Here is a 26,785-nt window from a genome sequence, read left to right on the forward strand (position 1 = left end):
CTGGAAGCAGAGAGAAGTCCCTTGCTCTCATGGAATTTATGAAATTCCTTCACCTGTAAAATGGAGATTATAATAATCCCTACTTCCATAGTTGTTTTCAGGGGGAATCAGTGACCATGAATTTGAAAACACCAGTTGGGTTTTAAAATGCTATCTAAATTATGAACAGCTTTTATGACTGATGTACTGAATATTGCTATTATTCTCATTGGGAATAAATCTTGAGTAATTATTTCTAATTCTGAATATCTTCAATTCATATGCTTCCTAAGACATTCCCCTTAAAACGTAGGGAGTTAAGTTTCCTTTCACTCTAATTCTACCAAAAAAGAAAAGAAAATGTCAAGTATATAGTTTGGGTTATCGGTGATTGTATTAGTTAGCTATAGCTGTGTAACAAGTTACTTCCCCCGTCCCACATGTTATCTCAGACTTTCTGTAGGTCATGAGTCTGGGTGTGGCTCTGTTGGGTTCTCTTATCAGGGTCTCTCCCAGAGCTGTCATGCAGATGTGTGCAAGGATTGCAAGTCATTTCAGCCTCATCTGGGGGAAGATCTACTTCCTGATTCACATGGCTGTTGCAGACTTTAGGTTCTACTGGATGTTGGTGTGACGTTAGCTCTCCTTTGCTGGTTTCTTCATAGGGGGACTTACAACATGGCATCTGGCTTCCTCAAAAGTAAGCAAAGACTCCAAGAAGGAGAAAGTGAGAGATGGAAATCTCAGTTTTTTTTTTATAATCCAATCTCAGAAGTGTCATCCCATCCCATGTGCCTTTTTTATGCATTAGAGGCAAGTCACTAGGTCTAGCCTGTACTCTGGGGGAGATTATGCAGCTGTCACCAGGGATCCTTAGTATCTGCAAGTCACAATAGTGCTTGTGAATAACATCATGAGTTAATGCTATATCCATGGCACTAATAATATAAGAATGTTTGGAATGAAAGAAATAAGAGAAGTGAGCACCACTGTTTCTTGAAGACACAACAGTGGGGATGGGCAAGGAAAATTGCTGTTCAAGCCTTCTAGATTTAGAGTTGGAACCAGTAAAGAATCCTGATTCCTTCTTTAACTCACTCTTGTTTGAATATTTATAACCTCTCCACTGAACAGGTAAGTTACCTTTCAAATATTAGAGGTAAACAAAGGTTAATCTTTCCTGAACCATAGTAGTAAAATTAAAAATACGTTAATTTGCCAGGAGCGGTGGCACAGGCCTGTAATCTCAGTGGCTTGGGAAGCTGAAGCAGGAGGATGGCGAGTTCAAAGCCAGCCTCAGCAATGGCAAGGTGCTAAGCAACTCAGTGAGACCCTGTCTCTAAATAAAATGCAAAATAGGGCTGGGGATATAGCTCAGTGGTTGAGTACCCCTGAGTTCAATCCCAAGTACCTCCACTCTCAAATGTTAATTTAAATTTGCTAGTTCAGATTGGTATCTCATCCATTTTCACTTCATTACTTTTGATTCACACTTGAAAACCAAGCCAACACTGTGGATTGAACTCTTCCAGGTATAGAAGAGTCCTAGTGCTATGCAAATAAGCTCTTTTTTTTTTTTTCCCCGCAGTAGTTTTGAAAAAGAACAAAGGGCAACCTGGAAAAATATTCAGTTATGTGAGGTGGGGTGAGCCAGGTCAGGTGTGTAGTTTTAAATCTAAATGCAGTCCTACAAATCATTGTAGGATTTGCAGGATTTGGGGTGGCTGCAATCAGCTATGATCATTTTGTTGCTGTTGTGGTTCTGATTGCCTTAGCCATATCACATCAAGCTGTTTTTGGAAAGAGATTCTGACAACTATTAGCCAAAAGCCATGTTTGGGCAAACATAATATGAGTGCTGAAACTTTATAATTGAATGTTATAATTATTTCATGTGTAACAAGCAGAGTTGAAGGGTTGTGTATTTTGACCCACCATTGGCTAAGGCAATGTGGCAGAGGCATTTGGAACGAGGTCCTCACATCCCAGGGATTCCTAGTATTAACACTAGTTTCATGTGATGGAACTTACAAGAAATTCATTCAGAAAAACACCCAGTGTAGGAGTCACTTGGCATATCCTGTGCATATCTTCTGGAACAAGAAGCAATCATTTTTTGGTTGTGTCATTTATGTGCCTGCTGCCTTGCAAAAAAGGCACAGGCAAACTGGCCATTTGGCAGGGGTCATCTTGGGGTTTTAAAACGAGAGCACTTTATTTAAAATAGTGATCTTGGTAACTTACCTTTCCTCCAGATTTTCCCCTGAAGCTGACCTTGTGAGAAAACTGCCCTGAAAAAAAAAATTGGGTATCTCTTTTTCTTGAAAGAGTAACTGGGGATGGTTTTAACATGAAAATGGAAAATTTTAACGCTGGGAATGAACCAATCCAGTTCCCAGACGGACTGGCTGAGTCAAGATGAATGCTAGCTGTCTCGAACCAAAATGGTGACAAAAATGAGACCTTTGTCTCAAGTTCAGAGATTCCTTGCTTTCTTTTTAAATTTTGAAGGTAAATGTACTATTTTCTGATTTAAAAATACTCTTCCAAATGCAGAAAAATATAAAGACAAGTCTAACCAAAGATAGTCACTGTTGGTGATTTGGATGTTTATCCTTAGGTGTAACCTGTCCTTACACATCCATATCATCCAGTTACAGTTCTGAGAGTATTTGCAGTTTTGTCTTTGGATTTTTTTTCTGCTTAACCTAAAATTTGTGAACTTTTCCTCAAGGTCATAATTTCTTTTTTGAAAACATGACTTTAATGGCTGCCTAATCTTCTATATGTCATAATTTACCTAGACCAATTTATTTATTGGATGCATAATTTATTTTGAATTTTTCCCTGACAATAAATAATATTTCCAGGAACCTTCTTGCTCATAACCCTTCAACAGTATCTCTTATTTTTCCAAAGGAATTATTCCAACAAGTTTACGGTATTGATATAGTTTGCTAAATTGTTTTCAAAACAGCTTATACCTGTTGCCTCTTTGACATCAAGGCTATGTGACATTGCCTCTTGCACCTGATCTCCAGCCAAGATTTAGGTATCATTATTATTTTTTTTCCAATTTATTAGGTCAAAATTGTTTTCTTTTTAAATTTGTTAGTTGTAGATGGACACAATATCTTTATTTTTTAAATTTATTTTTATATGGTGCAGGGGATCAAACTCAGTGCCTCCCATGTGCAAGGCAAGCATTCTATCACTAAGCCACCACCCAGCTCCTCAAAATTGTTTTAATTTGCTTTTATTTAACTAAAAGAGACATTGAGTATTTTTTTTTCCATTTATTTGCTGGCAATTTGAATTGTCCATTCATGTGTCTCTGTACCTTTTGGCCATTTTTTTTTCTCTCAGAGTATTCACATTTTGCTTATGGAAATTTATCTTTTTTATACATGGAAAGGATATGTTTCTTAATCTTCAAAATCTAGAAGCACAAATAGAACCATATACTTTTTTTTAAAAAATATAATTTTAATTATAGATGGACACACTACCTTTATTTTATTTATTCATTCTTACGTGGTGCTGAGGATCAAACCCAGTGCCTCACATGTGCAAGGCAAGTGCTCTACCACTGAGCTAGGGCCCCAGCCCCCCACATACTTTTGATATCAAAGTTTTTTTTTTGTGTGTGTTTTAATTCCTGTTGTAGGGGTTTATTTCTCAGTGTGTCAACATGCACATGCAGCCTGCTTTCAGAATAGTGCCATTTCTGCCTGCTTCAGCTCGGCTGATCTTCCTTCTATTTTTCTATTTCCCTCTTCCTCCTACTGTCATAAAATTTTTAAAAGATCCAGACTTCTACTTATCTCACTTCACTCAACTATACTTTTTGGTGGCAGCCTGCCAAGGAAACCACAGTCTGAAGAGACTCTCATATGAGAAGTGGAGAGGGTCAGTAACACCAGTTGAGAGGAATAGTTGACAGAGAAAACAGCCAGCTTCTTGTTTATGCCATTTCACGAATGACCTTCCCCACGACAGCTCTGAGGGAGCCTGCTGCTGTGTTTGCTGGGAGGCCACAGTGAGGATCAGGAATCCCAGGTGGCCAGAGGCAACTCGGTTCATCTGGGCTCCATCTCCTCTGCCTCATTTTATGATGGAGATAATAATACCTCGAAGGTATGCTCTAATTAATTATTCTTAGAAACTGAAAATATAATGGCTAATTATTATAATCATTACATCATTAATTTTTTCATTCCTTTTCTAGAATTTTTATCAAATGCCAACATTCAACACCCAGATCCAGTTATTTGTAGACTTTTTAAAATCTATTATCTTCCTAGCTTCATTGTAATGTTTATTTTACCCCATATTAAGTGAATTCCTTAAAATACAGAAATTTGGGGCTGGGGTTGTGACTCAGCAGTAGAGCGCTCGTGTAGCATGTGTAAGGTGCTGGGTTCAATCCTCAGCACTGCATATCAATAAATAAAATAAAGGCATTGTGTCCAACTACAACTAAAAAAATTTTTTTTAAATACAGAAATTTGAAAATTTGTGGTAAGTATTTAGAAAGATTTTGGAGTTCTAAGTTTGTTGTTTTGCAAAACAACAACAACAACAAAAAACAAATGTTTTTTTCACATTTTGGATAACCACAGATCATTGTAACTCAATAATAAAAGTGAAATATTTCAGGCTGTTGATTTTTAAGCTACATTAACTTCTTTTTCTTTTATTGTGAGTCATCTAATCTGGGGTGGTTAGTTTGCTGGTAAATAATTATACCTAAGACTATTATAGTTTACCTAGATATTCAGCAGAAAAGTTATATGAATATAAACAATTTAAGGAATGACAAGTTCTGAACAGTAGCCCTGACTCTTATGTATGATTTTAAGTTAGAAACTGTGAATTAATTTCTTAAGAATCTTTTTGTGGTTCTAAAAATTCATACATTTACTGTGGCTCTGAGGGAATGAGAGTTAAAACAGTGTATATTTAGCATCAGGGATTTTTTTCCGCCTTGGATGGTGCTGTTTAATGTTGTCTAATTTAGCACAGGAATATCTTATTTTTCTCATTAGAGCACACGCACCTTGAGGGTAGGGGCCATGTGTTACAATTCCTTTAAAAGCAGAGGTTGAATGAATGTTAGAAGCATCACCCAGACTGCCTGGCTTTTATTTATTTATTTTTAAAAAACGTATTCAACCTATAACTAGCTGTGAGTCTCTGGACCCTTAGGTAGCCGTGTGCTGCCTCAATTTCCCAGTCCCTAAAGGGGAAAAAAACCTTTCTTAATTTATCAGGTTGTCTCTGAAGCTCAAATGAAGGGAACTTCCTAGGAGGGAGTGGGGAATTAAAAGCTTTGTGTGGGCTAGTAAAAATTCAGTGTCATTTTGCAGGATTGCTTTATTTCCAGATGTAGGATTGCCGGTGGAGATGTGTGTTTGGACCTTCTCCCCTCCATTTTTGCCAGGGAGATTTTGCATACTGCTAAAAGCTGAGAGTTGATTTAGCAGCATTATTATGGGATGCTTCCGGCTCTAGGGACCTCCAGCTTCTCCTGGCCCTAATATAAATGAGGGACATATAACCATCCTCTTAAATTTAAGTGTTAGCTATATCATCTTCATCAGGAGAAAAAAAAATTCAAACATTTATTTTCCATGCAAAGGACAAGTTTTAGTGGTGAGTCAATTTATTTCTGAAAGGATCTCATTTACCTGAATGAGGAGCACATATTTATTTTCAGGGTAAGTGGTGGGGTCGTATAATTCTCGTGTGACAGATGAACCAAACACTCAGCTGTAAATTACATGCGGCTGGACGAGGATGCTCTGGTTTGCTGCTACGTTGCTGCTGCTGCTTGCTCCTCTTGGGTTGAGGTTGAGAGTGGAAGATTAGTGACTCTTGGATTTACCTAGAAAATTAAAAAAATATTCTTGATAGAAACCAAAAAGGGATGAGTGATACCATAGAGGTGTATTTATACATAAAAAAATAAGGTGATGATACGACCTGGATCTAATATTTCTCGAGCCAGGAGACTAAAAGGGTCTCAGAACATGACAGAGTGGCTTGTAGCATTACTGTTTATTTCCAAAGACCTTTTGATAACACCATCAAGTTATTTTCCCTTTGTTTTGTTTTAAAGTGGCCCTCCACTGTCTTCATTAATGTGTCACAAAGTCAGATTTTTTTGTTTGTTTTTGTGAGCATTTAGTCTCATAAAAATTAAATGTGTGCATTCCTGTAACCTGATCTGCCCCCTCCAGTAAAAATCAATGCTCTTGCCCTTGCAGCTCAAGCCATAGAGGTCTTATGTAGCCTACGTCGTGCACATTTGTGCCTGTGCCCTCTCGTTACCCAGGTTTTCCAATGTTTCTTAAACATATCTGAGATCTGGACCGCAGCCACAAACAATCTGTTGACTTGTTTATCCTCACAGTGTGTTTGCTAGAAAGCCACCAAGGGTTCCCCCCACTCCTTGTCCAATGGAGTGGGTCCAGAATGGGGCCAGTTTATTACTTGTAGATTTTACAGTTTAGATGTGGGTGTTCCCCAAAAGCTCACATGTGAGACAATGCAAGAAGGTTTGGAGGAGAAAGGATTGGGTTATAGCCTTAACCTAATTGGTGAATTAATCCTTGATGGGATTAACTGAGTGGTAGCTGGAAGCAGGTGGGGTGTGGCTGGAGGAAGTGGTTGGGGTCTTTATTTGTATCTGGAAAGTGGAGTCTCTCTCTCTCTCTCTGCTTCCCTCTGCCACACTCTTCCTCCATGATGTTCTGCTTCACCTCAAGCCCTGAGGAATGGAGCTGGCTGTCTGTGGACTGAGACCTCTGAAATCGCGAGCCCCTAAATAAACTTTTCTTCCTTTACCGTTGTTCTGGTTGGGTATTTTAGTCACAGCAGCAAATAAGCTGACTAAAACATGAATGTATTTATTATTCTTTGATTGGGTGAAAAGAACATCTGAAGAAGATAGCTTTCTGAAGGGGTATTTGGTTCTTTGTCAGAACTGAATTATGCCATTTAAAATATGCCAAGTATGAAGATTCTGAGATTTGTTATTAAAAATTATTCTCCTGTGCTCAGATATGATTATCCCCCCCCCTCCCCACAACACATGGAATTTCCATGGCATTTTTTTTTCTAGGAAACAATCAAATATTGATTTTTTTAAGATTACGTTCCAGAGTAGAGAAAGGTCTCTGAGCTTTTCTGAGATTCCCTTTAGACTAATCATTGCTTCTGATTCAGGAAACCAGCTCAGCCTTTCACAGCCTTTGGTAGTGAGATTTAAGGACTTGTTACCACTGTGATGGCAACTGGGGGAACAGGTTGCATTTATTACATAAATTCCCCAAATAAAATTGTGCACTGTGCTCTTGCAGAAACTCGCGGGTTGTAAAAAATGAGTTGTCTCTAACTGTCCTTTACCCGGTTTTAGGACAGTAGGCATCCAAAGGTCTTCATCTTGGTGCCATCCAGTCATGATTTTGTCCCCACTTTGGTCTGAGCACCCCCTGAAGAGAACTACGATCTCGCTTTCCTGAAAAGGACTCTCCCAACCTGCAGTGACACAGGGAAGCACCTGTTAAGCATTGTGGAACACCTGTTAAGGGGTGTGGTTAAGGATTTTCTACTACTGCTTATGCCTGTTGAGAAAATAATTATATTAGCGCCTACTTAACTGTGTGCCATGTGCTGCGTTAAGCACTTTTGATGTTTTATTTAGTAGGTATTATTGTGTCTGTACTGATGAGAAAACTGAAGTTCAGAGAGGCTGAATATTTCACTGGAGATCATGTGATTCTTAAGAGCAGGGCCAGGATTGCCTTCTATTCCTGGTGCTTCCCTTGTAGCCCTGGTCACTCTGCTGCAGTCATAATTTGATAAGCTTGCCAGGAGAGACCACCATTCCATCTTCTCCAGATGGAGCTATCTGAATGCACAAATACTACTGAAGTCTTAGTTCCTTAGACCTTCCTTCTGCACCTTCAGTAATATAAGATGCCTGTGAGTTCAATCTGTTGCCATATATTTTACTAAGCACCTACAAAACCCTAATTCTGGTAACCACTAATTTCAAGAAGTACAATAAAAGCATAGCTTATTTCACTTTAATCAAGACACTGGTACTCTATATAAATTGCTGAGGCTGGCTTTGAACTCTTGATCCTCTTGCCTCAGCCTCCCAAGCCTCTGGGATTACAGGCATGTGCCACTGTGCCCGGCCAGCTCTAATCTAATTAAATAGAACTGTAACTGATGCTATTCTCAGTACTCCTATTATTAATGACTGATTTAAAAATATAGTTCCACTATCTCTAAACAATGGCATATCATCCTATGTCTCAAATATAGTCACTCAAAAAGATGAACATTTTCTCTATTCTTTGTATGACTTTTTGAAGTTATCTGTTCTAGAATAGAAAAGAAAATAGACATGTAGGAGATGAAAATCTGATGACTCTTAGGCTCAAACACTAGTCATCCTTCCTCCCAGCAGATTTTCCAGTTATCTAAAGAGGCTTTAATTCAGGAGCCGTTTGTGGTGGGGTGGCAGTGTGGTACATCATCTATGCAGTGCCTTAAGTGTTTATTAGGGCACAGGGGTCCTGGCGAGAGACTCGGCTGTCTGGAGGCCCATTTGTGTTATGTAATAGGGTTTCGTCCAAGAGTAGATACTGCTTACCTCATTCTTTTTTTTTTTTTTGAGATCTTCTAAAGTTTAGAGTTTCCCTTAACAGGTAGATAACCTCAAAATATTCATGCATTTTCATTTCCAATAGATATTCACAATGAAGGGTCTGATGTACACACTAAAAATGGGCAGGGGGTGGATGGGAATGAGGTCATTGACCCTGTTGGTGAGTTACTGTGGGGAGGTTGCTGAGGATCCACCAGAGATCACCTGTCCCCACCTCTACACCACAAAAGTCCTTTTGGTTTTTCCTTACTTCTATATTTGTTTTTCTGTTTGACAAATTTTAATTAACACATCTTCTTTTTAAATTAATGACATTTATCATCACCGATAAATAAGAAGTTGTGGTAAACACGAGATGGCTGATGTTTCCATGCTGAATCCAAATAACTGTAGCCGAGACTAAAGAAAGTTGACATTCAGCTTGGCATGTGAAGCCTGTGTGTGTGTGTGTGTGTGTGTGTGTGTGTAGTGACTGTTTAAATACATATCAAGCTTTTGGAAATACTGAAAATAGAGCTGATCTCGATTATTACTTTCACAGACTTTCTAGGAATCCAGAGACCCCCAAGTGGGGAGCAACTGGATTTAGCAATTGCCATAAATTCCCTTCTACTTCTAACATTCTGTGATTTGTGAACACCATTAAAACTAATAAAAGTGAGTAGTTACAAATGTACTCCCGACAGCGAGTTTTGAAATCTAGGGCCAACATTTTGTAGGGTGGGAAGAGAGGCAAGCAGATTCCCCCCCCCCCCCACAAGATTTGGAGAGCAGGATGAGGATTGTGAATAGCTATACTTTGACATGTGACACAGGTTTCCTTGATAAACAACCCAAAGTAAACAAAATTTACTTTGTTACCCTTTGTTATACAGACAAGCATACCTATCTGTGATTAAAAAAAATGAACAATAAGGTGTAAAAACAGACCCTTCATTTGATGCTTTTTCTCCACATCCTGAGTGGATCTGATGCCATCCTCTGGAGCCCAGCTCCACACTGCAGGCAGAAGGAGCTGAAAATCCAAAGCTAACTTTGTCACACCTCTGCTGGATCTCAATTGCCTATGGGATAAAATTCAACCTTCTTGGATTGATGAGCAGTTTTTCAGAATGGGACCCTATCTATACCTGATTCCTCTTCATGTATACATCATGAAACTGCTAGAATGAATTTTTCATTATACTTGCAAACTGCCACCCCATTCATAAACCCCTGCCTTTGCATATGCTGCTGTGCTAACTGGAATATTCTCTCTGGTCATTAGATAAGTTCCTGTAATATCCAGTTAAGATGATCACACTTATTATGCATCAGACTTTCATTGAATCTTTATTTGGAGGTACCATTATCAGTCCCATTTGCAGAGGAGGAATCTGGCTCAGCGAGGTTGAATGGCGAAGTTCACATGGCCAGTAATCCTGGAGCCAGAATTAGAACCTAATTACTTCAGGACCCAGACTCCAGCCTTTATGCCATATCCTCCAAAAGCAGCTTTCCAAAGTGCCTCAAGTGGAGTCAGCTTCTCAAAGTGCTTCCAAAAGCATTTTTGAAATAGAATTTAGCAAGTTGCATTGTGACCTTTCTTTTTGTGTCTGTGTGATTTGTGAGTAATTTCAAGTATCATTCAGCTTGGCATGCCCAGGGCCCAGCAAAAGGCCTGCCACCTGATAAACAGATATTTCTTGAATGAGTGAATGAATAAGAGAGACAGTGAGCAAACACAGAAGCACTTGTCTGTACTTTGGTGGGACATCTTTCCTTCTGTGACACGCTCCTGGGACACCAGTTGACAAACACTTCCTTCCAGTAGACTTTACCTGTCTCAGGGGTGCAAAACATTCCAACAGGAAAACTTAGAACTCTCACTTGTCATCTCCACGTGACAGTAAATCATTGCCAAATCTTGCAAAGATGCCCGTGAATTCTGCTGAGTATCCATGTAGCGCTCCAGTCCGACAACGTTGATTTATTTAAGTATAGGTTTGGCGCTCTCTGAAAGCTCACCATCTGCGTAAGTTGTGTTTACTTTAAGTACCAGTCAGCGTTTTCCTGATGAGTTATAGAAAAATGGTAGTTCAACTTAATTTTTAAGCGAGGCCTGTTTAAGAATAATTTGTTAATTACTAGTTGGTTGATTCCGCTTCCTTAAATTAAGGGCTTCGGTTAATATCACATGCTCATTGCCAGCTTGCTGGGATCCGCTGCAGGGGTGTGCACAGTTGTGTGATATATTGTAGCCCTGTTCTCCTAGGCCAGCCCCTGCCCAGGCTTTTAAATTCATCTTTAGCTAATTTCACAAGCCTGGAAAGTAACTTGATGGTTTAGTAGCTTGAGGACTGCAAGTTGGAGGCTTAATTTAATAGCCACTTAGAAAACCATTTGGGCAGACATCAGATCTTATGCCTTCAGTCTGATGGGCTGCACAGAGACATTTGATCAAGGCTACTGCTTGGAAATTCAGGAGGATTGAAGCCCACGATTTGGGCTGGAGGTGTTTCATCAACTGCACACGAGACAGGATCCAAACGGCAGTGGGAGGGCTTGGAGTCCAGTGTTTTTTTTGGCAAGAAAGAAAATATTTGGCAGCCTATTATTGGGGAGGCCCATGGAGACTGGCCATGGCTGGCAGAATAGAGCACACTGGGGTTGGGTGTATTGGGATATGTAATGGCTCTGTAAATGTTTTGGTTTCAATAAAATCCCAAATGTATTTTATCAATGCATTTTCCCCTTAATTTTTAGACCCTTGTGTATTTCAAGGGAAATTTAGTCCATATGTTTTTGATTCATTTATACTTAACTCATCAAAATGTTGTTTTCTAAGAGTTATTTGATGTCCACGAAGACTTTAGAGTTTGATTTAAATCCCTTCCAAAGTGCTTTCTCCCCTCCTTTTTAAAAATAGAAAGCCATCTACTCTTGGCAAAACCTAAATGCACACACACCAAAAGTTTGCATTTGGTTGAAAAGCTCCAAGCCCGTAAGGCTGGTGAACTGAGCCAAATGCATTCTGCAGCTCCTGGTCATGTGTGAGCTGTTACTCAAAAGCACAGAGAGATCTTTACCTTTCCACAGTCTCTGGTGGCTGTCCACATGGAAAGAAGCTTTAAGAAATAAAATGTCTGCCATGTGCGAGATCTTTGATCTTGGGAAAACCACTTCACTTCACTTACCTTTGCTTTCCCATCTGTAAAGCTGGGCTCATGTTGATCTTGCCTAACTCCCTGAATTATTGACAGGATTGAAGAGCTATTGTGAGAATACTTTGGGAAATACAAATACCATCACAACTCTTTCCTTGAGATTATTTTGCTTTGACTAAAATAATAAGCATTCAATAATAAAAATCCAATCCAATGTTTATCATGTGTCATGCATTGCATTAGACACTTTGCAAGTTACTGCAATGTTTAATCCTCAAGGTACTAGGCAAAGAGTAGATATTTGAATTTCTGCATTTTGGAAGATAAAACCCTGTGTAATTTGCCCAAGGTCTTACAGTTGGTGGATAGGAAAACTGGAATAAGAATCCTGTCCTCTATGGATTTTGGCTACTGAGTTGTAGAGTAGGTTGAAGTCATATTAATCACGTAATGTGACTCAACATTAGAGTTTAATCTTGAGTCAGTTTCACTCTAACTGTATCTCTCTATATCATCAAGATCACTTAGTCATATTTTCTATTGTATTTCTTATGGAGGAATGAGAATGCAATGCATCTTATAAACATATGCTGTTTGAATATATACAGATTAAAAGATTATTCATTACAGAGAACAGCAAAAGAAACTAATTTTAATTGAGTACCTACTTTGGACCAGACACTGCAGAACTATTTATTGATATACTGTATGTCATTTAGTACACTCAGCAATATTATGTGGTAGAGACTGTTATTGTCAGGACAGGTGAAGAGCTCAGATTTTCACCCTCCTTTCAAGCTCATGAGCCTGCCTGCTTCATGGACACTGGCAGAAGATGAGAGACTCCTGGGTCAGAGACAAAGTTCTGTGTTACACATGGTGAGCTGTCAGTATCAGCTTCACATTCACATCAGTTTCTGTTCCTAGTTTCTATGAGGCTGGTGTGGAGTGGCCCAGGTCTATCTTGAGCACACAGTGAATTTGCATTGCAGCCAAGGCACTCTGAGCCTAGAAGTCATGCTGTCTTTTAATGTGGTAAGCAGTCTTGCCTGACCTTTGCTCCAGAGGGAGACATTATCTTTATTATACTGGACAGTAAGCAAACCTGCCCTCTGCTCTGAAGGGACAGACTAAGTCTGTTATCTAAGAGTACTACACAAGTATGTTTGTAAAGATTCCAAAACAGAGGCCACCAGTGTGTCTAAGACAAACATAATGGTGATGGAGCCTTGGCAGATTGTGCTCCATTTTACAGACAGAGGATCTGGGCTGAGAGAGATGAAGTCAACCATTCATTCATTCATTCCAGAAATATTTATTGAGCATGTATGTGTTCAGGTCACACAGCTAATAATAAAAGAAGTGGAGTCTCAGCTATTAACTTGTCCCCTTACCCACCTAACCCCCTTACTTCCTTAGCCACCAACTCATCTTGCTTCCCAACCTAATGACTAATCATGTAAAACAGTAATCTACTTAAGATGATAATGACCCTTTGAGATAAGTGTTTCTCCAGCCATCAAGTTCTCTCTCTGCAGTTTGACCCAGTCCTAGATGCCCAAATTCTAGGAGGCGTTTGCCTGAGATGTGGACATGGTGCTGGTAGATCCTGATGACATCAGAATGGTGTGTTGAGGGACTCTTTAGCAGTACATGGAAGAGAATGGTGCTAGGAGATTTGAAAGTTAGGTTAAACATGAATAATTTTGTTATGGGAAATTTAGTTTTTGTTATGGTTTAGATGTGGTGTCCCCCAAAAGCTCACATGTGAGACAATGCAAAAAGGTTTGGAGAAGAAATGATTAAGTTAACCTAACCAGTGAATTAATCCCTGATGGGTTTACCTGAGTGGTAACTGGAGGCAGGTGGGGTGTGGCTGGAGGAAGTGGTTCATGGGGGTGTGTATATATACCCCATAGGGTATATATATATGTGTGTGTGTGTATATATATATATATATATATATATATATATATATTTGTATCTGGCAGGTGGAGATCTCTCTGTGTGCTTCCCTCTGCCACACTCTTCCTCACCTTGAGCCTTGAGGAATGGAGTCTTCTGTCTATGGATTGAGACCTCTGAAACCATGAACCTCTAAATAAACTTCTCCTTCTCTATAGTTGTTCTGGTCAGGTCCTTTAGTCACAGCAGTGAAAAAGTTGACTAATGGGCTGGGGATGTGGCTCAAGTGGTAGCGCGCTCGCCTGGCATGCGTGCCACCTGGGTTCCATCCTCAGCACCACATACCAACAAAGATGTTGTGTCCGCCGAGAACTAAAAATAATAATAATAATAATTATAATAAAAAAAAGTTGACTAAAACAGTTTTGTAAGTTGGGCATCAATGTCCATGCAAAATTCAGAAGAGTTTTTTTTCCTGTTGTCTTTCCACCCATTTCACCTATACTCATTTAAGCTTATATAATAGTACCATTAAATGGGGTTCTGAAGATTTGGTGGTGCCCATTTTCGCTTGGGGGCAGCCCCTTGCTATGTGTCTGAATCAGTCTGTTGTAAAACATTAAGTGATTATGAAGTTGAAATCTGGGATGCAGAGGAAGGTCTTGGCAGCACTATAACTAGAAACACCTTTTCCAAACAATGAGGCCTCTACCCCATGGAAAGGCCTCCCAAGCTGCCAGGAATCCTCTCTCAACACAGGCCCACTGGAGGCACGTCTTCTGCTGTGAACTGTTTTCCTGGGAAAATAATCAAGGTGGAGATGAGCTACTGAGGAGGGTGGGTGGCTAGAACTCCTGACTTTGAACTGTGGGGAAGAAACACAGGGAAACTTAGCTGGTCAACCATCACTCCTGTCAACTAAGTCACTGCAAAGGTAGATGTCTTCCACTGGCCTCTCTCCATTAGAGAAGAAGCTGTCTAAAAACAAAAACAAAAAAATGAAGAAGGAAGTCTGGCTGGATGTACTTACCCCTGCCACTGAATGCTTGAGTTAGGATAACACAGGGAGAGAGTCTGCCCTGCTGGCTTGCCCACCACCACACCACACACCTGAAGCTATTGGCCCTGTTTCCTGAGCTCATTTCAACTCCCCGTGATGCCAGAGAAAATCTAATTAGTAAAGAATTTGAAGAAAAGAATTTGAAAGAGAACTCTGTTACCCACAAACCACTGCACGCTGGGGATGTGACTCCTCCAGGTGGGGCTATAACTGTCCATGGTTCCTTCCTAGTCTTCAATGTTGCACAAGAAGTTTACACATACACTTTGCAACAGAGTTGCCTCTTACAGGGCAGGTGATTCTGGATGATCCTAGAGCCACTGATCTTGCAAAAGAGTTCTTTCTTCATGTGGGCTCTATCTAGCTGCTTATAGACTAAGCTGCTGAAAGGAAATTTCTTTGTGGCCCTTTACAGAGAAGTCAGGTGGAGAAAGTAAATAAGAATCTTAGGAGCAGTGTTTTACTTAATAGTGAAAGAGGGTCCCCTAATTCCAAGAGAATGACAGAATGATTGCTGCTAAGCTCAGGATGTCCAACCTGTTCCTGACAATGGTAAAACCACTGTGTTGAACAAGAACCAGACAAAATCCAACAACTATGTGTGGAGCATTACCTCCATGATCCCTAGGTTCTGGTCCTTTCCCCAGTAGAAGCCCTTGCATCAGCCAGGGCACATCTCCTGCTGTGAACTCTAAAAGATACCTATAGGCGTGTGTGGCTCGAAGGAACCTTCCAGCAGACGTCTCTCCCTCCTGCTTTGTTTCTATGGATGGTGCCTCCCAGTGTGTCCTCTGTGTGTTGGGTTGGTCTGCTTGTCTCAGGTCCTCCCTCCCCTCATCTCCAGCCCCAGGAAGCTGTGCACAGACTAGAGCATTTGGGGCTAAATTGGCAGCATGATGTGGCCGCTGTCAGCTTCCAAAACATGACACCAGTGAAAATATGAACCAAATGTTCCTCATATGCAAGGGTGTGAAGTCTTCTTCATCCTTCTCTCTGAGAGCAGACAGCAGGAAAGAAGTGGATGGTTTGGGGTGTCAGTCCTGATTCTATCTCTTAAGAGCTAGGTAACATCTTCCCAACCCAATTCTCAATAAAATTACAATCTTTTTGCCCCAGGTGCCATTGGGGTTAAACAAAGTCATTTGGTGAGTACCTGCGACATGCTAGGTAGTGTGTGTAAAAGTAGCTGTTCTCCTGAGCCGTGAGCACCTGACAAAGCCATTTCTTATTCCTCCTGAGCCAGGCAGAGGGACCTGTCCATCTGGGCTTGTGTCTTGACTCTGTCCTTTGCTCACTCTGTGAGGTGTCCCCCAAAAGTCTGTGAGGTGTCCCCCAAAAGCTCCTATGTGAGACAATGCAAGAGGGTTCAGAGGGAAAATGATTGTGAGAGCTTTAACCCAATCAGTGGATTACTCCCTGATGGGATTAACTGAATGGTAACTGGAGGCAGGTGGGATGTGGCTGGAGAAAGTGGTTCATTGGGGGCGTGGCTGTAGGGTATATATTTTGTATCTAGAGAGTGGAGTCTCTCTCTGGGCTTTCTGATCATTCATGTGAGCTGTTTCCCTCAGCCACACTCTCCCACCATGATGTTCAGCTTCACCTTGAGCCCCAAAGAATGGAGAATGGAGTTGGTTGTTGATGAACTGAGACCTTGAAAACCATGAGCCCCCCCCCCCACGCAAAATTTTTCCTCCCCTAAAATTGTTGTGGTCAGATTTTTAGTCACAGCAGCAGAAAAGCTGACTAAAACAGTTATCTTGTTCTTTGTCTTTTTTTTTTTTCCTGGTTCTTGGATCCTTTTTTTTTTTTTTAAATTGATTTTATTTATTTATTTTATTTTTTTTAAATACATGCCAGCAGAATGCATTACAATTCTTATTACACATTTAGAGCATAATTTTTCATATCTTTGTATATAAAGTATGTTCATGCCAATTCATGCCTTCATACATGTACTTTTTTTTGCACTACAATTCTTATTACACATATAAATCTCTGTTTGTATATAAAGTATGTTGAAACCCAATTCGTGTCTTCATACATGTACTTTGGATGATCTTGTTCTTTTAATAGCTACAAGTCCACAAAGGGAGAAATTTGGACCAACTCATTCAGTGTCATAGGGCATTGGTCTCTTTAACCCTTGGCTTCAGGGGAGCCTGACCTTGCTGATGCTTCACCTTGGAGGGGTGGAGGGAAGCTGGGAGGGGCAGTCCATTCTTCACAGGAGTGCTGCTGGGGAGGGGTCTGGGTGGTGTTTGTCTGTGTGTATTTGGGGGTGGGGTGGACATGGCTGGAGGAGCAAGGTAAAGAATGTGGTGACTCAAGGGTCTTTTATTTTACATGGCATTTCCAAAAGGGGGCCTCCGATGACATGATTATCCCTCATTCCTTGGCCATTTCAGGTAAACCTCAGGCTTTCCCTTCTTCTCACTGGCTTCTCCTTTGACTTGGAGCAGATGTTTATAAAGATTGGAATCTACTAAAGAAAGAGACGAGAAGCAGCAAGAAATTACTCGTGAGAGAACCATTTGCGGGGGAAGGTCATAAGTGTGGTTATTTATTTTTTTTTTTTATTGCTTCCAACTTTTTCTAGATCTGCTTTTTTTTTTTTAAAGATTTTTTCTTAGATTTCAGATATCTCAGTTTGTTTGGCCCTGACAAGATACTCAGACTCGTGGTTCTCTGGGCTCTGCATTTCCCTTCTGGACCCAGGATTCTGGGGTTGGCGGGCCAGAGCTGGTGGGTTTGTCCTCTGGAGGACTCCCCAGATACTGAAGAGAGTCTTTAACCTCCTAAATTCTTCCAGGGGCTTGGCTGGTCACCAGCTGTGACCTCGAGAATGTGGGGGCTCTAAATCCTATAGTCTCTGGAGGTTGTGCATTGAGCCCCAGGAAGGGGAATTGGTAAGCTAGCAAGGTTTTAAGGATTTGAGGGTAAACCCAGGAACATGGTTCCTGGGACTAGGTGTTGTTGGAGGTGAATTAGGGTGATCTTTTTAATTTTATAAATGTGGAAACTAAGGCCCAGAGGAGTTCGATGTCCTTCTCATGGTCACACCACCAGGAGCAGGGTGATGGCTGGGGTATAGGTCTTGTGACATCTTCTCCTTCAGGGTTTTTTTTTTTGCATTATTCTCAGCTCATACACCTAGCCTTGACTCTGGTAAAAAGGAGACTCTCTTCTTAACTAGGTCTGAACCACTTCTCACCACTCATATCTTCTTTTAAAATGGCATTTTCCTGTTCTGCATTTTGGCCAAATCTTTTCATCTTTCCTTCTCTTCTTCCTTATCATAGGTGTGCAGAGGGGTGAAGTACATCACATGCAAAAAAGTTTTAGTTAAAAATCATCTCTTCCTGTGACCACTCACCATCAGAGGTGATCTTTTCTAAATTGTTCGTTTATTTTTTGGGGGGGGGGTAGAGTCTGGAAGCTACTGTTCAATTTCAAATAATATGCTTAAACTGTTTATCATCTTTTTACATTTTTGGGTCTCATTGCTAAGATGTAGATGTGGTTTGTCCCCACCCAAACTCATGTTGAAACTTTCTCCCCCGTGTGATGGTATTGAAAGGAAGGGGACTAAGAAGAGATGGGCCTGCCAGAAAGCACCTGGCTCATGACTGCTCTGGGAAGGGATTCATGCTGGTCTCATGGAGTGGAGTGGTTAGGTCTTGCAGGACTGGATTGCTTGCCCTGGGTGTGGATTTTTGCAAAAAAAGTTTGGCTTTCCTTCTTGCTTCCTTGCTCCCCATGTGATCGCTCTCTGTCTTGAGGTCCTTGCCAGAAGCCAATGTTGGTGCCATGCCCTTGGACCTCCAGAACTGTGAGCTAAATAAACTTTTACTTTGTAAAGTACCTGGTCGCCATTATTTTGTTATAGCAACACAAAATGAACTAAGACACTCGTTGACTTTAAATCCTATTGTTTAAGATGGAGCCCTCAGACCTCCTAGGATAATCTCCTTGTCCTGCTCCCTGTTCCCACATACCTGCTTCTGACAACTCCCTGGCCACTTTCACACTGCTCAGTTGCTCTGCCTTCACATTTTGTCTCACATCTATAACTAGGTTTTCTGTGTTTTTTGTTGACTCTAATAGTTGGAAACTAATAAATAGCATTTGTGCTAGAACTCTGTAATTGTTGTTTGGCCAAATATTGTATTAGGATCCTTCTCTAAGGGACCTGATGTCCTCACTGGGGGGCCTCTTAAAGAGGACTACTCCTAACATCAAGGTCAAATTGAAGAACTTTCAAAAAACTTCATTGGGGGGCTGGAGATATGGCTCAAGTGGTAGCACGCTTGCCTGGCATGCGTGAGGCACTGGGTTCAATCCTCAGCACCACATAAAAATAAATAAGTGAAATAAAGGTATTGTGTTCAACTACAACTAAAATATAAATATATATATTTTTAAAAACTTCATTGGTTGCTTAAAATCATTTGACCAAGGTTGATAACTATCAGTTTCTCCTAAAACAGTCCCTGTCAGCCTTTCCTCTAACTTTTTTCCTGCCTCTTTCTCTGTCTCCTTTGCACCCTTCACTTCACAGAGAAAACAAGCATTGTTGCTATTTTCTTAGACTTTGGGGCTGCCTGAACTGAAAGATCTGGATTGTGAGGTGAGTTGAGTCAATGATGAGATTGAATCTCTGGACTTCCTTTGGACAGCAGGAATGAAATTATACATTCCTTATGAGAAGAAGAGGAACTGTTATTTTGGAGAATAAATTGATATTGATGATAAGTTTTAATTTTGTCTTTTTTTTTTTTTGGTCTGTTCTTCCCAAAGGACGATGTCAGTATAATAGAAATCATTTGTTTGATGGAGCCTGTTGGGATTTATAATAATGATTCAAATGCCTTCTGTTGGACCAAGATAATAAAGAGCACAAGAGTATTTATAATATGCAAGCTGGGTTTTAAATCAATTAGTGGGTATCTGAGTGCCTTATATAATATGTCACTGGAAACAGCAACTGAAGGAAGAGCGCAGAAAATCTTAAACATTATCTCAGTTCAAAAGCGTGATACCTGCTGTTCTAAATTGCCATTCTGATTCTTGATTTGTATATCAAGTGAAATATTGAAGAACATAATTTACCAAGCTTGCAATTTCTCATGCTGGAGAAAATATGCAATTAGGAAATGCCCAGCATAGATTCAGGAAAGGGTATTCTAAGCAACTCAAAAGGCTGAATGTTAAACCATAATTTTCTGCAGATAACGTATCCTCTTGGCTAGATGCTCCACCTCGTCACAGCTTTGCACAACTTCCTCTCTGTTCAAATGTGGATTTTGAACAGGCAAAGAGAAACATGGGGTAGAGAAGATGAACACTGTGTCTCCAAATTTTTTAAAAAAATTATTAATTTTTTTATTCATACATTTTATAGTTACACAAGATATTGGGGTTCATTTTCATATGATTGTACAAGCATGGACTCGAATTTAGTCTCAAATACTTTTCCTTTCCCTTCCTCTCTCCCTCCCTCCCCCATCTTATTCTCATTCCTCTCTTTTACTAATCTTTCTTCTATTTATTCATAGTTATTTTTTAAAGTGAGTGCATTATAGATATACACAAAGGTGAATTTCATTTGGTATATTTGTACATGTACATAGAATAGTTTGGGTCAATTCCACGCTACCAGCCTTTGTCCTGTCCTTCCTCTTTTCCCCTTCCTCTACCACACTCATCCCCCACCACCTTTTTATCCTTATTTTGCTCTAGCTTTTGAATATGAGAGTAAATATTCAACCCTTGACTTTCTGGGTCTGGCTTATTTCACATGGTGGATGTTCTTCAATTCCATCCATTGATCAGCAAATGCCATAAAGAAATGGTAATTTTCTTTCTGATATAATGGGGTGTTTGGAGTCATTGATGATGCAGGGGATGTGTCTCCCTGTGGCATTATAAAGTTGGGAGCAGAAGAACCTCTGCTATGTGGCAAGTATGATTTACAGGTCTGTAAGGTTTCCCAGGTTCGTCAGGGTGAATCAAGCTCTTCATACCTCCAGTCAAGGTGATGTGGGCAAAAAACGTTGATTTTTCTGGTATGTTCCTAACACTGGCTGTGACCTGGAAAACTTCAGAGGGGTTTGTGGTGTGAGTATGGAGTGAGTATGGGTGCAGAAAGGGAAGCAGAAGTAAACATCCTTATTGAGGGTGGGGTCTGCAATATCCCTGGTGGATAGGAACTCTCCCTGAATTTGTGTATTCATTACAATAACTTTATTGGAAAGTGGCGATTCTACATTGTGGCTGGTATTTAACATTTCTCAGACCCAAAGTTACACCAGCTGTGTTGGGCTTGCTGTAGGTCTTTCTGTGGTTTGGGTGTAAACAAGTAAGGTCCAGGCTGTTCCAATCTTTTATAATTGATCTGGATTCTAGCCACTTTTCTGGGATGCCCTCTGTCCTTTTGCCAAAACGTGCCTGTGTGTGTATGCATGTGTCCTCCCCTCTCCCCTGGAAAACTAGCCCTGGGCAAATCTCGTTTGTGGAGCTGTAACTTCAAAACAGCGTGATCTGGGTGTGTCTAGGTGCTGCATAGCATATGTGTGTGTATATGTGTGTGTATACACACATTCATGCTTACATATGTGTTGTGGATATGCAGTGGAGATGAGACAAGGTTGCTCAGAGTTTTGTATGCAGAGTATGTCAGTCTACAGAGTATGTGGGTGCCCCTCTGTAGAGAGTGTTGCTAACTTGATGTTTCCATCCTGGGGTTCTGGAAACCTGATGTAAATATGGGCTCCCTGTCATATTTCTTGAGGATCCCTGAACTCAAGTTCTTGAATAAGCTCCAAAGGGTTTCCCAAACAGAAGATGTATTTTAAAGTCTATGCACAGATAGTGCATGTATATTTACAGCAGCCTGAGTGGCAGGAAGGTGTCCCTGCTGTGTGGTTCTGCTCTTAGTTTCCAGCTCCTAAGGGCAAGGGAAACAAGTCCCTGACCTGAATCTGTTCTCTCCCACATCATCTGCTGGTCCACTTCTGAGCCTCCCCAGCCCAGCTCAGATAGGTGATTCTGACATGAATGTTGGCCTCACTGCAGAACCTCAGCTCTCTGCCTACAGTGGCTCAAAGTGATATTTCTCAAACTAGGTCTTCCTGTTCCCTGGCCTCATCAGATTTAAATGAGCCTTCTTTATGACAAATAGTTGATAAAAAATGGTTATGATTTTGTAACGAATTTTATAGATTGAAATACTATCCTACACACATAATTGAAAGAAGCCCTAAATATAATAAAGAAATAAAAGGAATGTAATTTAAATAAAATGATGTATTCAGTCAGCCTTCTGTATCTACCAGTTCTGTGTCTGCAGGTAGGTACAGAAGGCTGGATGCATCAACTGCAGATAGAAAATATTTTGGAAAAAATTTGCATCTGTACCAAACACATATGGATATTTTTTCCCTCCTCATTCTCCTCTAAATGATATGGCAAACAACAATTTATACATGATTTACATTGTATAAGTACAGTAAGAAATCTAGAGATGATTTCAAGTATCTGAGAGGAAGTGCATAGCTTCCATGCAAATATTGCACCATTTTACATAAGGGACTTGAGCATATCTATAGAGGCTCCTAAAACCAATCCTCTGTATATATTGAGGAATACTGAATGCATATCAGTCAGAATTCTGAAAAGAAACAGCACAGTAAAAATTGTTTAGCCAAAAGTACTTGAGTGAAGGTGAGAGCAGGGTTCTGGAACCAACCAAGGATAGGAAGGGTCCCAGGCATGAGCTCACATCACCCCTAGGCCTCTTTGAACACAAGGGTTTCTTGAACACAAGCACTGAGATACTGTGAGAGTCGACCTGACGACCAGAATGGCTGTAAGTGATTAACAGGAGGGTAGTGTATACAGCGTGGATGGACTAAACAGAGAGTATAATTCACATCCCACAAAGGATACAGTGGATATCAAGAGATTTCATTGTGCTACCCAGAATGATTCATGATTTAAAATTTAATGAATTATTGACTTCTAGAATTTTTCATTGAACATTTTCAGACCTTGGTTAACTGTGGGTAACCAAAACTGTGGAAAGAAAAATCAAAGATAAGGGGGAATAACTGTATTTCAGTTTACAAATGCTGGGTACTACTATGTTGGAAGAGTAAATGAAGGATGAAGTTATTGTATTTTAGTTGAAGATCACCCCATGAATATGGGAAGTTGGCAGTTACAAATGTGTAGTCCCATATGGATGCCTTGTGTCAGCAACTCTAACTTTCCCAAATTATGAACGACTCTCAGGAAAGTTCCAAATAAAACCAAATGTAATCTTCTCTTAATTTCCAAGTTGCATTTCTAAATATTTCAGCGCATATTAAAATCATGCAAAATGTGTTTTAATTTATACATATAACATTGAGTTAGCTTCTCATGTAATTTTTCTCCTACATGAATGAATGGCAGTTGAGAGTTGGTGGGTGGATGTTGGACAAGTATCTGTTGAGTGGGAGTGTATTGTCTATGACAAGATAATTGGCATCCCTGGGTCTCACCCACTGAATGCCCATAGTACCTTGCAGTCATGCTAAAAAATGAAGCACCCCAACCGCTTTGCACATGCCCTCAGATTTGGGCCTGCTGTGCCTTAGACTTCAGATGCTCTAGTTATGGCTGGTGACATTGAACATCTCCAATGGAATTGCCAGAGGTGTGATTCCTCCAGTGCAGTTGTGATAAAACAAAAGAAAATCTCTGTGTATTAAAATGTTTTCTGCTCTGTCTTATTGGGGCCAAAGGGGTTTTATAAACCTCCTTGCTGAAAATGGATCAGATCTTGAGTCAATTGTTCTTTGAAAGAGACTCTCCTCTCTTATTCCTGTTAAGCTTCCTCTCTCTTAATGTGTTTCCCTCCAGCACATCCTCCTTTAAAATTAGTGGCAGCTGTCATTAAAATGACCCAAGCATGGTCACTGGGTGTCAGATTGGCCTGAATATGAGCTCCAGGGACCCTGTGGTGACAGTGGGCAGAGGCTGACTCCCTGCCGCTCCTCCATGCTGCCAGCACTCCTGTTCTCCCAGGACTTCTCTTTTCCAAATTTCCTCTCCTCCTTGGTGGCCAGTTTGTCCCCTAGTGCTACCTTAGAGTAACTGTGGACACCATAGATACTGGGACAGATGGCCAGTTATGTCATGATGGGATCTACCTTTGCTTCCGCCTTCGCTTCCCTTCCACTGTGCTTGTTTGTGGGTGGAGACAGCTATTGGAGCTAAGGAATGCCCTTGTCCCAGGGCACCAGATCCCACTGGGATGCACATTATTCCCAGGGATGCTGTAAGCACATATAGTGTCTTTCCAAAGAACTGTAGTACCATTATGCAAATGGCATTTCATATATGAATAAGTTGATGTGCCACCTCCAAGGGATCTTTGTAACTTGGGAGACCTGGCTTATTGTTTTAGTCAGCTTTTTCACTGCTGTGACTAAAAGACTCAACCAGAACAATTCTAGGGGAGGGAAAGTTTCTTGGGGCTCACAGTTTCAAAGGTCTCAGTCAGTAGGCAGCGGGCTCTATTCCTCAGGGTTCAAGGTGAGGCAGAACAACATGATAGGAAGTATGGTGGAGGGAAGCAGCTCACATGATGATCAGAAAACAGAGAGAGACACCCACCACTCTCCAGATACAAAATATATACCCCCAAGTCACGGCCCCATACACCCAACTTCTCTAGCCACACCTTACCCATCTTTAGTTACCTCTTAGTTAATCCCATCAGAGGATTAATTCACTAATCAGGTTTAGACTCTCATAACCTGATCATTTCTCCTCTAAACCTTCTTGCTTTGCCTCACACATGAGCTTTTGGGGGACACCGCATATCCAAACCATAACACTTATTATAATGGAATACGTTTTGACCTGGGGCTGCTGAGCCATGGAGGACAGAGTGTAGTTGTCCCCACTTCCACAGGGATACCAAAGTGGTGAACTTACAATGACCTCAGCATGCCATCTCACTTGTCCTCAAATGGCACTTCCCCTGTAACTGCAGACTGGGATCTGACCATCTCCCCAAGGTACATTAAGACAGGACCCCTACCAACTTCAGTTCTTTCAGTCACATAGTGAGCAGAGGTTTTCAGAATGGCATTTGACAAAAGAAGCAGGATGAGGCTAAAGTCACACATAAAACCTGCTTCAAGTACTCAGCCAAGGCTTGCTCTTGAGGCATTGAAATAGTTCACTTAGCAGTATATATATGTCAATTCCCAGGCACATTTTACAATGTTTAACACATAGAACCTTCTGGGCTAAATTCCAGGACCTGTGAGATGGGCGAGGTAGAAAGAGCATATTACTTACCAGAGCCAGACACACAGAAAAGCGCATTGTGATTTGGGAGTGGAACAACAGGTGGGAAGAGGGGATCAGAAATTTCCTTTTGGTAGCATTTGAATCAAGTCTTGAAGTAACAAGATTTTAATAAATATAGAAGGGAGAAAGGGCACTGCTGACTAGTAAAAGAAAAATACGATTTGTAAATTAAATGCCAAAGGTGTGTGGTGGGCTATAGTCAGAACAATCGCTGCTAAGTAAAGCTTTCATTGAAATTGTGGCAAAAGAATCAGGATGCCAGGTATGTAGGAATGTGCATTGCAGCCTGGCAGGGGATAGAAGGCTGAGCTGCATTACAGAGTGCCTTGACTTTCCTGCTAAGTAGTGAAGAGTATGCTTTGGGGCTTTAATGCCTCAGATGGGGACTGAGAGGGAGGTAAAATAGCAACACCAGGATTTTAAGAAGATCACCTTGGGCACAATGTGAAGGAGGGATTGGCTAGATGAGCAGCCAGGAAGGGGGATTGTTAGCAGCCTACTGTCAGGGCTTTGGCAAGATGATCAGGCTGAAGGTGTGCACATATGTCTGTTACAGGTGGGAGCCATGTGCAATTTATACTCCTCCATGATGATGGAGACTGGTACCTCTGTTTCTCCTTTTTTCTTATGATAAAGGGTGTTGCTGACCTGGCCAACTCTAACTCCTTTAGTCTCACCAAGGCCAGGCCACAGAGGAGACCACCCCATTTTCCCTGTGCTCTCACTGGTGTTGGGGAAGATAAAGCACTATAATCTGTTAGAGTGAAATCATACACGGACTCTAGATCATTCTTCGGCAGGCTGCTGACTTAATTTTCCTAAGCTATAGCTAGAGTTTACATCCTCATCTCAAGAAGAAAAAAAAAATGTTCCCTCTAAAGCATGTACTAAAGAGAAAGGCTGAGAGGATTGATTTTTCCCCCCAAAGAATCCATAAATATTTACATAAGTGCAAGTTACAAATCTGTGGCTTTGAGATTATCGAATTTCACTGCTTTTACACTCGTGGCATATAAATTTCCAGCAGGCATTTGCTGGTTGTGAATGTTCAGTCTTTGGAGAATTGTCTCCTAGTTTGTTTCCTTTGCTTTTGGAAAACAAATCTGTCTTGTGCTGTTTTGAATGGGCTTGTTCCTCCTTACGGCTTGGTCATTGGCAGCCTGTGACAATGGTTCTTAGCTGAGGGGGGTTCATGGTGATGGACTGCCTGCTCAGAGGGCACTAATGCCCCAGCCAAAAGGCTTTTTTAAAGGACTTTTTAAAAAACACAATCATTCTCTCCAGAAGGGAGCCCTAATTGGGTGTAGTTCCAAGGTCTTTGTGGAGTTCTTAGGTAAATGGAAAAACCTCTTTAAAGATCGAGTCCCTTTAGCACAAAAGCAGGTAAGCAGATCTTCTTTAAATATGGGTGTTTCATGTGCCTTTGTACATGGGGCATATGGACAGACCTCCCCTGTTCTATTCTTGCCTTAATGTTACAGATCTGTGCTTAGATGCTTGTATTAGTCAATTTTTCATTACTATAATGAAATACTTGACACAGGCTACTTATGAAGAAGAGAATTATTTAGCCCACAGTTTTGGATGTGAAAGGGCATGGCACTGGTGTCAGCCCAGTTCTTTGATGTGTCACATCATGGCAGC

General features: G+C 40.8%; 1 protein-coding gene across 3 annotated transcripts in view; it reads left to right on the forward strand.

Moving 5' to 3' along the window:
* The window catches only part of Creb5 (cAMP responsive element binding protein 5), a 398,582-nt gene that overhangs the window by 18,210 nt on the left and 353,587 nt on the right, over positions 1-26,785 (forward strand). The window contains exon 1 of one of the 3 annotated variants that reach the window (XM_026407469.2): positions 19,225-19,403. The exons of the other annotated variants lie outside the window; for them this stretch is intronic. The gene's annotated coding sequence lies outside the window, so the exon portion shown is untranslated. Of the gene's footprint in view, positions 1-19,224; positions 19,404-26,785 lie in introns of those variants that run through there. 3 annotated transcript variants of the gene reach the window in all.

The sequence above is a fragment of the Urocitellus parryii genome, chromosome 3 (assembly GCF_045843805.1).
Source record: "Urocitellus parryii isolate mUroPar1 chromosome 3, mUroPar1.hap1, whole genome shotgun sequence".
NCBI lineage: Eukaryota > Metazoa > Chordata > Mammalia > Rodentia > Sciuridae > Urocitellus > Urocitellus parryii.